We start from the raw sequence: 12,304 nt of genomic DNA, 5'->3' as shown, positions 1-12,304 counted from the left end.
TGGTGTCATTGCCTGTGGCTTGTATTGCACATCAAAAGGATGACCATGCTATAGGGACGATTTGATACGCTTCTGACATGGAAACCGGTGTGGTCCAGTGGGTAAGTTCCTGACTTCCAGCCAGAGAATCAGGGTTCAAATCCCGGGTTCGGCACCAGATGACTGATGGTGGTCCAGCACAGGTAAATTGGAGGTGGGCCAAACAGGCCAATTGGTAAGTAAAATGTGTGTGTCTGTGTGTCCTGTAAGAGTGGAGTCATGCCTGGCAAAGTGGGTGGATGGAGGATAGAGTGAATAGGAGGAGTCTAGGCAGAGTGGGTGGAGCCAGAGAAGTCCAGCAGAGGTAAGTTGGAGGTGGGCCTAACAGGCGAATTGGTAAGCAAAACGTGTGGGGTTGTGTGTGTGGGGTGTGTCTGTGTGTGTGGGGTGTGCCTGTGTAGAGGGGGTGTGCCTGTGTGTGGGTTGTGTGTGTGGGGTGTGTGGGGGTGTGGGGGTGTGTCTGTGTGTGTGGGGGGGGGGGGGTGTGCCTGTGTGTGTGGGGTGTGCCTGTGTGTAGGGGGGGTGTTTGGGGTGTGTGGGGTCTGTGTGTGGTCTGTGTGTGTGTGGGGTCTGTGTGTGGTCTGTGTGTGGGGTCTGTGTGGGTGTGTGTGTGTGGGTTGTGTGGGTGGGTGTGTGGGGGTGTGTCTGTGTGGTGGGGGTGTGTCTGTGGGGGGGGTGTGGGGGTGTGTCTGTGTGTGGGGGTGTGTGTGGGGTGTGCCTGGGTGTGTGGGGTGTGCCGGTGTGTGTAGGGGGTGTGTCTGTGTGTCCTGTAAGAGTGGAGTCATGCCTGGCAAAGTGGGAGGATAGAGTGAATATGAGGAGTCTAGGCAGAGTGGGTGGAGCCAGAGAGTCTGGAAAAGATGGATGTGGTCCCAGCGAGGAGGAAGGGGTCAAAGATGGAGGTGGGGGCCTGAACAGATTGGGGCCAAATGTGGGCACTCCTGTAGTGTTTCTCTAGCTGACAGATCAGGTGATTACATCCGATGGGACTTATGGTGAGGAAAACCAGCGTTTGATTTTTAATGCACCCTCTCTAACTTTTCCCTAGTATCTTTCTTTCCTTCCGGCAGATACCTGGAACAAGCGTCCCAAAGTTTTTCTTGGCTGCATACCCCCAGAGGTGTGCCTGACATTTATGGCCTAAGCACCCTCACAAAGAGTGCGCTACTGACATTCTGGGAAAACCTCACTAAAATGACATATTTATGCACCAAACGTGGTAATTCCTTATACCTGCAAAGCATCATATTGCACTTTTCAGCTTTGAGGAGGTGTGAGTGTTTTCATTTGAGGGAAATATTCATCTGTGCTTCCTCTCCCATCCGAGGACTATGGAGCTGCTGTTCCTCTCTCACATGTCCCTTCATAGAGACAGGTGTCACACACTCAACCACTCAGTAAACATGTATGCTTCGATACATTCACCTTGCTGTTTACCTTCCAAACATTCCCTCTTCACCACAAATACAGGGCAGCCATACCTCATTGCTCATTCACTCAGTCATCACAGTCCTACACTCTGTAGGTCCTGCAAGACCAACATGAACAAGAGGTATGTCAGCAAGCGGAAAAAAAGCCTTGGGGGAAGATTTTTTTAAATGTTACACAATGTAGCGCAGCACTCTGCGTGGCTGCGCTGCGTTACGTGACCGGGAATGAGCAGGAGAGCGCCATATTTTTAAAGATTTGGCTCTCTCTCCTTGTCTTTCCCTTGCGCCGGCGCTGATTTCAGCTGCCGTGCGCCATGCACATAGCTTAGCGCCGCAGCGCTAGGGTGTGTGCATGAGTGTAGCGTAGGTTTTGTACAGGAAGGGTACCTTTCCTGTACAAAATACTATGCTAGGCAAGATGCAAAGCTTTTCCCACCTTGCATACATGCTGCACAGTGAAGCACGCATGGAAAGTGAGAAAAGCACATAGAAATGAATGCATTTCTCCTGTTTGCACCTCCTTTGAAGGGGCGTTAACTTTTGGCGCAAAACCATGTTTTCAAATCTTTGTGAATATGGTTTTGCATCAAAAAGCACGGGTTGCTGCATTGAAACACCCATGTACCACCCACGTAATGCCCCCTTGGTGCAAAGTTACCCAAAGCAGTGTTTTGCGCTCCTTACAGGGCACTTTCCGGCGCAAAAGCAGTTTTGCGCTGAAAAGAAAATCAGAAAAAATAAAATTTGCGCTAGATTGTGTCACTATTGTGGAGCTAAAGCAGCGCGAAACATATGGAAACCTCCCCCTTGGTGTGCTCTTATATTCATACTGCTGCCCTCTAGTAACGCTACACAGTAACTGCAGCATAATAGTGGGAATGGGAAGAAGGCTGTCCAATGCAAATATTGTTCTCCCAAGCTACCTTTCTTCTGAGATGGTCGGCGTCTTGTGCCTTGATGCCACCTCACGCATATGGTCTTCAGTCAAATTCAAAAGCAGCCTACCTACCTTAGGCTAAGGAGTTTTCCACTCGAAGGCCGCACATGGGGACGTCACCCTCATTTAGCAGGGTCCCAAATTGCCTGCAGTCATCCTCTTTACAGAAGCTGGGCGTTCGTGGGCATTTGTGGGCGTCCTTCAAAGGAAGGAAGGGGGTGTTTAAAGGCCCAGCCCAGCCCAGCCCAGCCCAGCCCAGCCCAGCCCAGCCCAGCCCAGCCCAGCCCAGCGCTGTGCTTTGCTGTGTCCTGATGCAGCAGGCATGATGCAGACCTGCTGAAGCAAAGGCCTGACTCTAACATTTTCTGTCTCATGAAGAAAACAACCTTTCTACCTTCTTATTGCAACTAATAAAGGGAGTTTCACTTGCATCAAACTAAACCCATCATTTCATTAGCCACAGCTCATTCCTGACCTTTATTCCTAGCCAACCTCATAGGCACCAAACCTCTGATTTGAGAGATTGGCTCACACCAAAATGAAAAATAACCCCCATCCAACCTATTTTCCTATCCGTGTAGCACCTTCCTCGCATTCTTCTAATCAGTTAAAGCCCCAGAGGCCACATTTGCGCTCCACATTATACCAAATTTAAAGGACAAATAATGAATGCATTGATAAAGGATGATAAGGTATTGCCCCTATTGCTCCTGCTTGAGATAAAGGGGGATTGGTGGAAAGTCATGAGGGAAAAGATTTGTAATTTTGAGGCGCACGTGCCAAAAAGAGTGGCCACTTTTCTCCTCTGTTTTTACAAGTGAAATTCAAATTAGGAAATGAAAATAAAAGAAGAATTTGAAATTTTGCCAACTTATGACACTTTGACAGCGTTTGCGGGACTCGAACCCTTGTCCTGTGAGATCCTTTATAACCACAGGCACAAGACTTACCATTGAGCTATAGCTCCTGGTGGTCTGAAGTGTTGCAGTAGTAACTATAAACAACATATAGGCCCTGGTGTCATTGCCTGTGGCTTGTATTGCACATCAAAAGGATGACCATGCTATAGGGACGATTTGATACGCTTCTGACATGGAAACCGGTGTGGTCCAGTGGGTAAGTTCCTGACTTCCAGCCAGAGAATCAGGGTTCAAATCCCGGGTTCGGCACCAGATGACTGATGGTGGTCCAGCACAGGTAAATTGGAGGTGGGCCAAACAGGCCAATTGGTAAGTAAAATGTGTGTGTCTGTGTGTCCTGTAAGAGTGGAGTCATGCCTGGCAAAGTGGGTGGATGGAGGATAGAGTGAATAGGAGGAGTCTAGGCAGAGTGGGTGGAGCCAGAGAAGTCCAGCAGAGGTAAGTTGGAGGTGGGCCTAACAGGCGAATTGGTAAGCAAAACGTGTGGGGTTGTGTGTGTGGGGGGGTGTCTGTGTGTGTGGGGTGTGTCGGGGTGTGCCTGTGTAGAGGGGGTGTGCCTGTGTGTGGGTTGTGGGTGTGTGGGGGTGTGGGGGTGTGTCTGTGTGTGGGGGGGGTGTGCCTGTGTGTGGGGGTGTGCCTGTGTGTGTGGGGTGTGCCTGTGTGTAGGGGGGGGGTGTTTGGGGTCTGTGTGTGGTCTGTGTGTGTGGGTGTGTGTGTGTGGGTTGTGTGTGTGTGGGTTGTGTGGGTGTGTGTAGGGGGTGTGTGGGGGTGTGTCTGTGTGTGGGGGTGTGTGTGGGGTGTGCCTGGGTGTGCTGGTGTGTGTAGGGGGTGTGTCTGTGTGTCCTGTAAGAGTGGAGTCATGCCTGGCAAAGTGGGAGGATAGAGTGAATATGAGGAGTCTAGGCAGAGTGGGTGGAGCCAGAGAGTCTGGAAAAGATGGATGTGGTCCCAGCGAGGAGGAAGGGGTCAAAGATGGAGGTGGGGGCCTGAACAGATTGGGGCCAAATGTGGGCACTCCTGTAGTGTTTCTCTAGCTGACAGATCAGGTGATTACATCCGATGGGACTTATGGTGAGGAAAACCAGCGTTTGATTTTTAATGCACCCTCTGTAACTTTTCCCTAGTATCTTTCTTTCCTTCCGGCAGATACCTGGAACAAGCGTCCCAAAGTTTTTCTTGGCTGCATACCCCCAGAGGTGTGCCTGACATTTATGGCCTAAGCACCCTCACAAAGAGTGCGCTACTGACATTCTGGGAAAACCTCACTAAAATGACATATTTATGCACCAAACGTGGTAATTCCTTATACCTGCAAAGCATCATATTGCACTTTTCAGCTTTGAGGAGGTGTGAGTGTTTTCATTTGAGGGAAATATTCATCTGTGCTTCCTCTCCCATCCGAGGACTATGGAGCTGCTGTTCCTCTCTCACATGTCCCTTCATAGAGACAGGTGTCACACACTCAACCACTCAGTAAACATGTATGCTTCGATACATTCACCTTGCTGTTTACCTTCCAAACATTCCCTCTTCACCACAAATACAGGGCAGCCATACCTCATTGCTCATTCACTCAGTCATCACAGTCCTACACTCTGTAGGTCCTGCAAGACCAACATGAACAAGAGGTATGTCAGCAAGCGGAAAAAAAGCCTTGGGGGAAGATTTTTTTAAATGTTACACAATGTAGCGCAGCACTCTGCGTGGCTGCGCTGCGTTACGTGACCGGGAATGAGCAGGAGAGCGCCATATTTTTAAAGATTTGGCTCTCTCTCCTTGTCTTTCCCTTGCGCCGGCGCTGATTTCAGCTGCCGTGCGCCATGCACATAGCTTAGCGCCGCAGCGCTAGGGTGTGTGCATGAGTGTAGCGTAGGTTTTGTACAGGAAGGGTACCTTTCCTGTACAAATTACTATGCTAGGCACGATGCAAAGCTTTTCCCACCTTGCATACATGCTGCACAGTGAAGCACGCATGGAAAGTGAGAAAAGCACATAGAAATGAATGCATTTCTCCTGTTTGCACCTCCTTTGAAGGGGCGTTAACTTTTGGCGCAAAACCATGTTTTCAAATCTTTGTGAATATGGTTTTGCATCAAAAAGCACGGGTTGCTGCATGGAAACACCCATGTACCACCCACGTAATGCCCCCTTGGTGCAAAGTTACCCAAAGCAGTGCTTTGCGCTCCTTACAGGGCACTTTCCGGCGCAAAAGCAGTTTTGCGCTGAAAAGAAAATCAGAAAAAATAAAATTTGCGCTAGATTGTGTCACTATTGTGGAGCTAAAGCAGCGCGAAACATATGGAAACCTCCCCCTTGGTGTGCTCTTATATTCATACTGCTGCCCTCTAGTAACGCTACACAGTAACTGCAGCATAATAGTGGGAATGGGAAGAAGGCTGTCCAATGCAAATATTGTTCTCCCAAGCTACCTTTCTTCTGAGATGGTCGGCGTCTTGTGCCTTGATGCCACCTCACGCATATGGTCTTCAGTCAAATTCAAAAGCAGCCTACCTACCTTAGGCTAAGGAGTTTTCCACTCGAAGGCCGCACATGGGGACGTCACCCTCATTTAGCAGGGTCCCAAATTGCCTGCAGTCATCCTCTTTACAGAAGCTGGGCGTTCGTGGGCGTTTGTGGGCGTCCTTCAAAGGAAGGAAGGGGGTTTTTAAAGGCCCAGCCCAGCCCAGCCCAGCCCAGCCCAGCCCAGCCCAGCCCAGCGCTGTGCTTTGCTGTGTCCTGATGCAGCAGGCATGATGCAGACCTGCTGAAGCAAAGGCCTGACTCTAACATTTTCTGTCTCATGAAGAAAACAACCTTTCTACCTTCTTATTGCAACTAATAAAGGGAGTTTCACTTGCATCAAACTAAACCCATCATTTCATTAGCCACAGCTCATTCCTGACCTTTATTCCTAGCCAACCTCATAGGCACCAAACCTCTGATTTGAGAGATTGGCTCACACCAAAATGAAAAATAACCCCCATCCAACCTATTTTCCTATCCGTGTAGCACCTTCCTCGCATTCTTCTAATCAGTTAAAGCCCCAGAGGCCACATTTGCGCTCCACATTATACCAAATTTAAAGGACAAATAATGAATGCATTGATAAAGGATGATAAGGTATTGCCCCTATTGCTCCTGCTTGAGATAAAGGGGGATTGGTGGAAAGTCATGAGGGAAAAGATTTGTAATTTTGAGGCGCACGTGCCAAAAAGAGTGGCCACTTTTCTCCTCTGTTTTTACAAGTGAAATTCAAATTAGGAAATGAAAATAAAAGAAGAATTTGAAATTTTGCCAACTTATGACACTTTGACAGCGTTTGCGGGACTCGAACCCTTGTCCTGTGAGATCCTTTATAACCACAGGCACAAGACTTACCATTGAGCTATAGCTCCTGGTGGTCTGAAGTGTTGCAGTAGTAACTATAAACAACATATAGGCCCTGGTGTCATTGCCTGTGGCTTGTATTGCACATAAAAAGGATGACCATGCTATAGGGACGATTTGATACGCTTCTGACATGGAAACCGGTGTGGTCCAGTGGGTAAGTTCCTGACTTCCAGCCAGAGAATCAGGGTTCAAATCCCGGGTTCGGCACCAGATGACTGATGGTGGTCCAGCACAGGTAAATTGGAGGTGGGCCAAACAGGCCAATTGGTAAGTAAAATGTGTGTGTCTGTGTGTCCTGTAAGAGTGGAGTCATGCCTGGCAAAGTGGGTGGATGGAGGATAGAGTGAATAGGAGGAGTCTAGGCAGAGTGGGTGGAGCCAGAGAAGTCCAGCAGAGGTAAGTTGGAGGTGGGCCTAACAGGCGAATTGGTAAGCAAAACGTGTGGGGTTGTGTGTGTGGGGTGTGTGTCTGTGGGGGGTGTGTGTGTGTGGGGGTGTGCCTGTGTGGGTTGTGTGTGTGGGGGTGTGTGTGTGTGGGGGTGTGTCTGTGTGTGGGGGTGTGTCTGTGGGGGGGGTGTGCCTGTGTGTGTGGGGTGTGCCTGTGTGTGTAGGGGGGGGTGTGTGTGGTCTGTGTGTGTGGGGTGTGTGGGTGTGTGTTGGTGTGTGGGTGTGTGGGTTGTGTGTGTAGGGGGTGTGTCTGTGTGGGTGTGTGTCTGTGTTGGTTGTGTGTGTAGGGGGTGTGTGGGGGTGTGTCTGTGTGTGGGGGGGGTGTGTGGGGTGTGCCGGTGTGTGTAGGGGTGTGTCTGTGTGTCCTGTAAGAGTGGAGTCATGCCTGGCAAAGTGGGAGGATAGAGTGAATATGAGGAGTCTAGGCAGAGTGGGTGGAGCCTGAGAGTCTGGAAAAGATGGATGTGGTCCCAGCGAGGAGGAAGGGGTCAAAGATGGAGGGGGGGCCTGAACAGATTGGGGCCAAATGTGGGCACTCCTGTAGTGTTTCTCTAGCTGACAGATCAGGTGATTACATCCGATGGGACTTATGGTGAGGAAAACCAGCGTTTGATTTTTAATGCACCCTCTGTAACTTTTCCCTAGTATCTTTCTTTCCTTCCGGCAGATACCTGGAACAAGCGTCCCAAAGTTTTTCTTGGCTGCATACCCCCAGAGGTGTGCCTGACATTTATGGCCTAAGCACCCTCACAAAGAGTGCGCTACTGACATTCTGGGAAAACCTCACTAAAATGACATATTTATGCACCAAACGTGGTAATTCCTTATACCTGCAAAGCATCATATTGCACTTTTCAGCTTTGAGGAGGTGTGAGTGTTTTCATTTGCGGGAAATATTCATCTGTGCTTCCTCTCCCATCCGAGGACTATGGAGCTGCTGTTCCTCTCTCACATGTCCCTTCATAGAGACAGGTGTCACACACTCAACCACTCAGTAAACATGTATGCTTCGATACATTCACCTTGCTGTTCACCTTCCAAACATTCCCTCTTCACCACAAATACAGGGCAGCCATACCTCATTGCTCATTCACTCAGTCATCACAGTCCTACACTCTGTAGGTCCTGCAAGACCAACATGAACAAGAGGTATGTCAGCAAGCGGAAAAAAAGCCTTGGGGGAAGATTTTTTTAAATGTTACACAATGTAGCGCAGCACTCTGCGTGGCTGCGCTGCGTTACGTGACCGGGAATGAGCAGGAGAGCGCCATATTTTTAAAGATTTGGCTCTCTCTCCTTGTCTTTCCCTTGCGCCGGCGCTGATTTCAGCTGCCGTGCGCCATGCACATAGCTTAGCGCCGCAGCGCTAGGGTGTGTGCATGAGTGTAGCGTAGGTTTTGTACAGGAAGGGTACCTTTCCTGTACAAAATACTATGCTAGGCACGATGCAAAGCTTTTCCCACCTTGCATACATGCTGCACAGTGAAGCACGCATGGAAAGTGAGAAAAGCACATAGAAATGAATGCATTTCTCCTGTTTGCACCTCCTTTGAAGGGGCGTTAACTTTTGGCGCAAAACCATGTTTTCAAATCTTTGTGAATATGGTTTTGCATCAAAAAGCACGGGTTGCTGCATGGAAACACCCATGTACCACCCACGTAATGCCCCCTTGGTGCAAAGTTACCCAAAGCAGTGCTTTGCGCTCCTTACAGGGCACTTTCCGGCGCAAAAGCAGTTTTGCGCTGAAAAGAAAATCAGAAAAAATAAAATTTGCGCTAGATTGTGTCACTATTGTGGAGCTAAAGCAGCGCGAAACATATGGAAACCTCCCCCTTGGTGTGCTCTTATATTCATACTGCTGCCCTCTAGTAACGCTACACAGTAACTGCAGCATAATAGTGGGAATGGGAAGAAGGCTGTCCAATGCAAATATTGTTCTCCCAAGCTACCTTTCTTCTGAGATGGTCGGCGTCTTGTGCCTTGATGCCACCTCACGCATATGGTCTTCAGTCAAATTCAAAAGCAGCCTACCTACCTTAGGCTAAGGAGTTTTCCACTCGAAGGCCGCACATGGGGACGTCACCCTCATTTAGCAGGGTCCCAAATTGCCTGCAGTCATCCTCTTTACAGAAGCTGGGCGTTCGTGGGCGTTTGTGGGCGTCCTTCAAAGGAAGGAAGGGGGTTTTTAAAGGCCCAGCCCAGCCCAGCCCAGCCCAGCCCAGCCCAGCCCAGCCCAGCCCAGCGCTGTGCTTTGCTGTGTCCTGATGCAGCAGGCATGATGCAGACCTGCTGAAGCAAAGGCCTGACTCTAACATTTTCTGTCTCATGAAGAAAACAACCTTTCTACCTTCTTATTGCAACTAATAAAGGGAGTTTCACTTGCATCAAACTAAACCCATCATTTCATTAGCCACAGCTCATTCCTGACCTTTATTCCTAGCCAACCTCATAGGCACCAAACCTCTGATTTGAGAGATTGGCTCACACCAAAATGAAAAATAACCCCCATCCAACCTATTTTCCTATCCGTGTAGCACCTTCCTCGCATTCTTCTAATCAGTTAAAGCCCCAGAGGCCACATTTGCGCTCCACATTATACCAAATTTAAAGGACAAATAATGAATGCATTGATAAAGGATGATAAGGTATTGCCCCTATTGCTCCTGCTTGAGATAAAGGGGGATTGGTGGAAAGTCATGAGGGAAAAGATTTGTAATTTTGAGGCGCACGTGCCAAAAAGAGTGGCCACTTTTCTCCTCTGTTTTTACAAGTGAAATTCAAATTAGGAAATGAAAATAAAAGAAGAATTTGAAATTTTGCCAACTTATGACACTTTGACAGCGTTTGCGGGACTCGAACCCTTGTCCTGTGAGATCCTTTATAACCACAGGCACAAGACTTACCATTGAGCTATAGCTCCTGGTGGTCTGAAGTGTTGCAGTAGTAACTATAAACAACATATAGGCCCTGGTGTCATTGCCTGTGGCTTGTATTGCACATAAAAAGGATGACCATGCTATAGGGACGATTTGATACGCTTCTGACATGGAAACCGGTGTGGTCCAGTGGGTAAGTTCCTGACTTCCAGCCAGAGAATCAGGGTTCAAATCCCGGGTTCGGCACCAGATGACTGATGGTGGTCCAGCACAGGTAAATTGGAGGTGGGCCAAACAGGCCAATTGGTAAGTAAAATGTGTGTGTCTGTGTGTCCTGTAAGAGTGGAGTCATGCCTGGCAAAGTGGGTGGATGGAGGATAGAGTGAATAGGAGGAGTCTAGGCAGAGTGGGTGGAGCCAGAGAAGTCCAGCAGAGGTAAGTTGGAGGTGGGCCTAACAGGCGAATTGGTAAGCAAAACGTGTGGGGTTGTGTGTGTGTGGGGTGTGTCTGTGTGGGGTGTGTCTGTGGGGGGTGTGTGTGTGTGGGGGTGTGCCTGTGTGGGTTGTGTGTGTGGGGGTGTGTCTGTGGGGGGTGTCTGAGTGTGGGGGTGTGTCTGTGTGTGGGGGTGTGTCTGTGGGGGGGGTGTGCCTGTGTGTGTGGGGTGTGCCTGTGTGTGTAGGGGGGGGTGTGTGTGGTCTGTGTGTGTGGGGTGTGTGGGTGTGTGTTGGTGTGTGGGTGCGTGGGTTGTGTGTGTAGGGTGTGTGTCTGTGTGGGTGTGTGTCTGTGTTGGTTGTGTGTGTAGGGGGTGTGTCGGTGTGTGGGGGGTGTGTGGGGGGTGTGTGTGGGGTGTGCCAGGGTGTGTGGGGTGTGCCGGTGTGTGTAGGGGGTGTGTCTGTGTGTCCTGTAAGAGTGGAGTCATGCCTGGCAAAGTGGGAGGATAGAGTGAATATGAGGAGTCTAGGCAGAGTGGGTGGAGCCTGAGAGTCTGGAAAAGATGGATGTGGTCCCAGCGAGGAGGAAGGGGTCAAAGATGGAGGGGGGGCCTGAACAGATTGGGGCCAAATGTGGGCACTCCTGTAGTGTTTCTCTAGCTGACAGATCAGGTGATTACATCCGATGGGACTTATGGTGAGGAAAACCAGCGTTTGATTTTTAATGCACCCTCTGTAACTTTTCCCTAGTATCTTTCTTTCCTTCCGGCAGATACCTGGAACAAGCGTCCCAAAGTTTTTCTTGGCTGCATACCCCCAGAGGTGTGCCTGACATTTATGGCCTAAGCACCCTCACAAAGAGTGCGCTACTGACATTCTGGGAAAACCTCACTAAAATGACATATTTATGCACCAAACGTGGTAATTCCTTATACCTGCAAAGCATCATATTGCACTTTTCAGCTTTGAGGAGGTGTGAGTGTTTTCATTTGCGGGAAATATTCATCTGTGCTTCCTCTCCCATCCGAGGACTATGGAGCTGCTGTTCCTCTCTCACATGTCCCTTCATAGAGACAGGTGTCACACACTCAACCACTCAGTAAACATGTATGCTTCGATACATTCACCTTGCTGTTTACCTTCCAAACATTCCCTCTTCACCACAAATACAGGGCAGCCATACCTCATTGCTCATTCACTCAGTCATCACAGTCCTACACTCTGTAGGTCCTGCAAGACCAACATGAACAAGAGGTATGTCAGCAAGCGGAAAAAAAGCCTTGGGGGAAGATTTTTTTAAATGTTACACAATGTAGCGCAGCACTCTGCGTGGCTGCGCTGCGTTACGTGACCGGGAATGAGCAGGAGAGCGCCATATTTTTAAAGATTTGGCTCTCTCTCCTTGTCTTTCCCTTGCGCCGGCGCTGATTTCAGCTGCCGTGCGCCATGCACATAGCTTAGCGCCGCAGCGCTAGGGTGTGTGCATGAGTGTAGCGTAGGTTTTGTACAGGAAGGGTACCTTTCCTGTACAAAATACTATGCTAGGCACGATGCAAAGCTTTTCCCACCTTGCATACATGCTGCACAGTGAAGCACGCATGGAAAGTGAGAAAAGCACATAGAAATGAATGCATTTCTCCTGTTTGCACCTCCTTTGAAGGGGCGTTAACTTTTGGCGCAAAACCATGTTTTCAAATCTTTGTGAATATGGTTTTGCATCAAAAAGCACGGGTTGCTGCATGGAAACACCCATGTACCACCCACGTAATGCCCCCTTGGTGCAAAGTTACCCAAAGCAGTGCTTTGCGCTCCTTACAGGGCACTTTCCGGCGCA

The sequence above is a fragment of the Triturus cristatus genome, chromosome 12 (assembly GCF_964204655.1).
Source record: "Triturus cristatus chromosome 12, aTriCri1.1, whole genome shotgun sequence".
NCBI lineage: Eukaryota > Metazoa > Chordata > Amphibia > Caudata > Salamandridae > Triturus > Triturus cristatus.
This window is presented reverse-complemented; position numbering follows the sequence as displayed.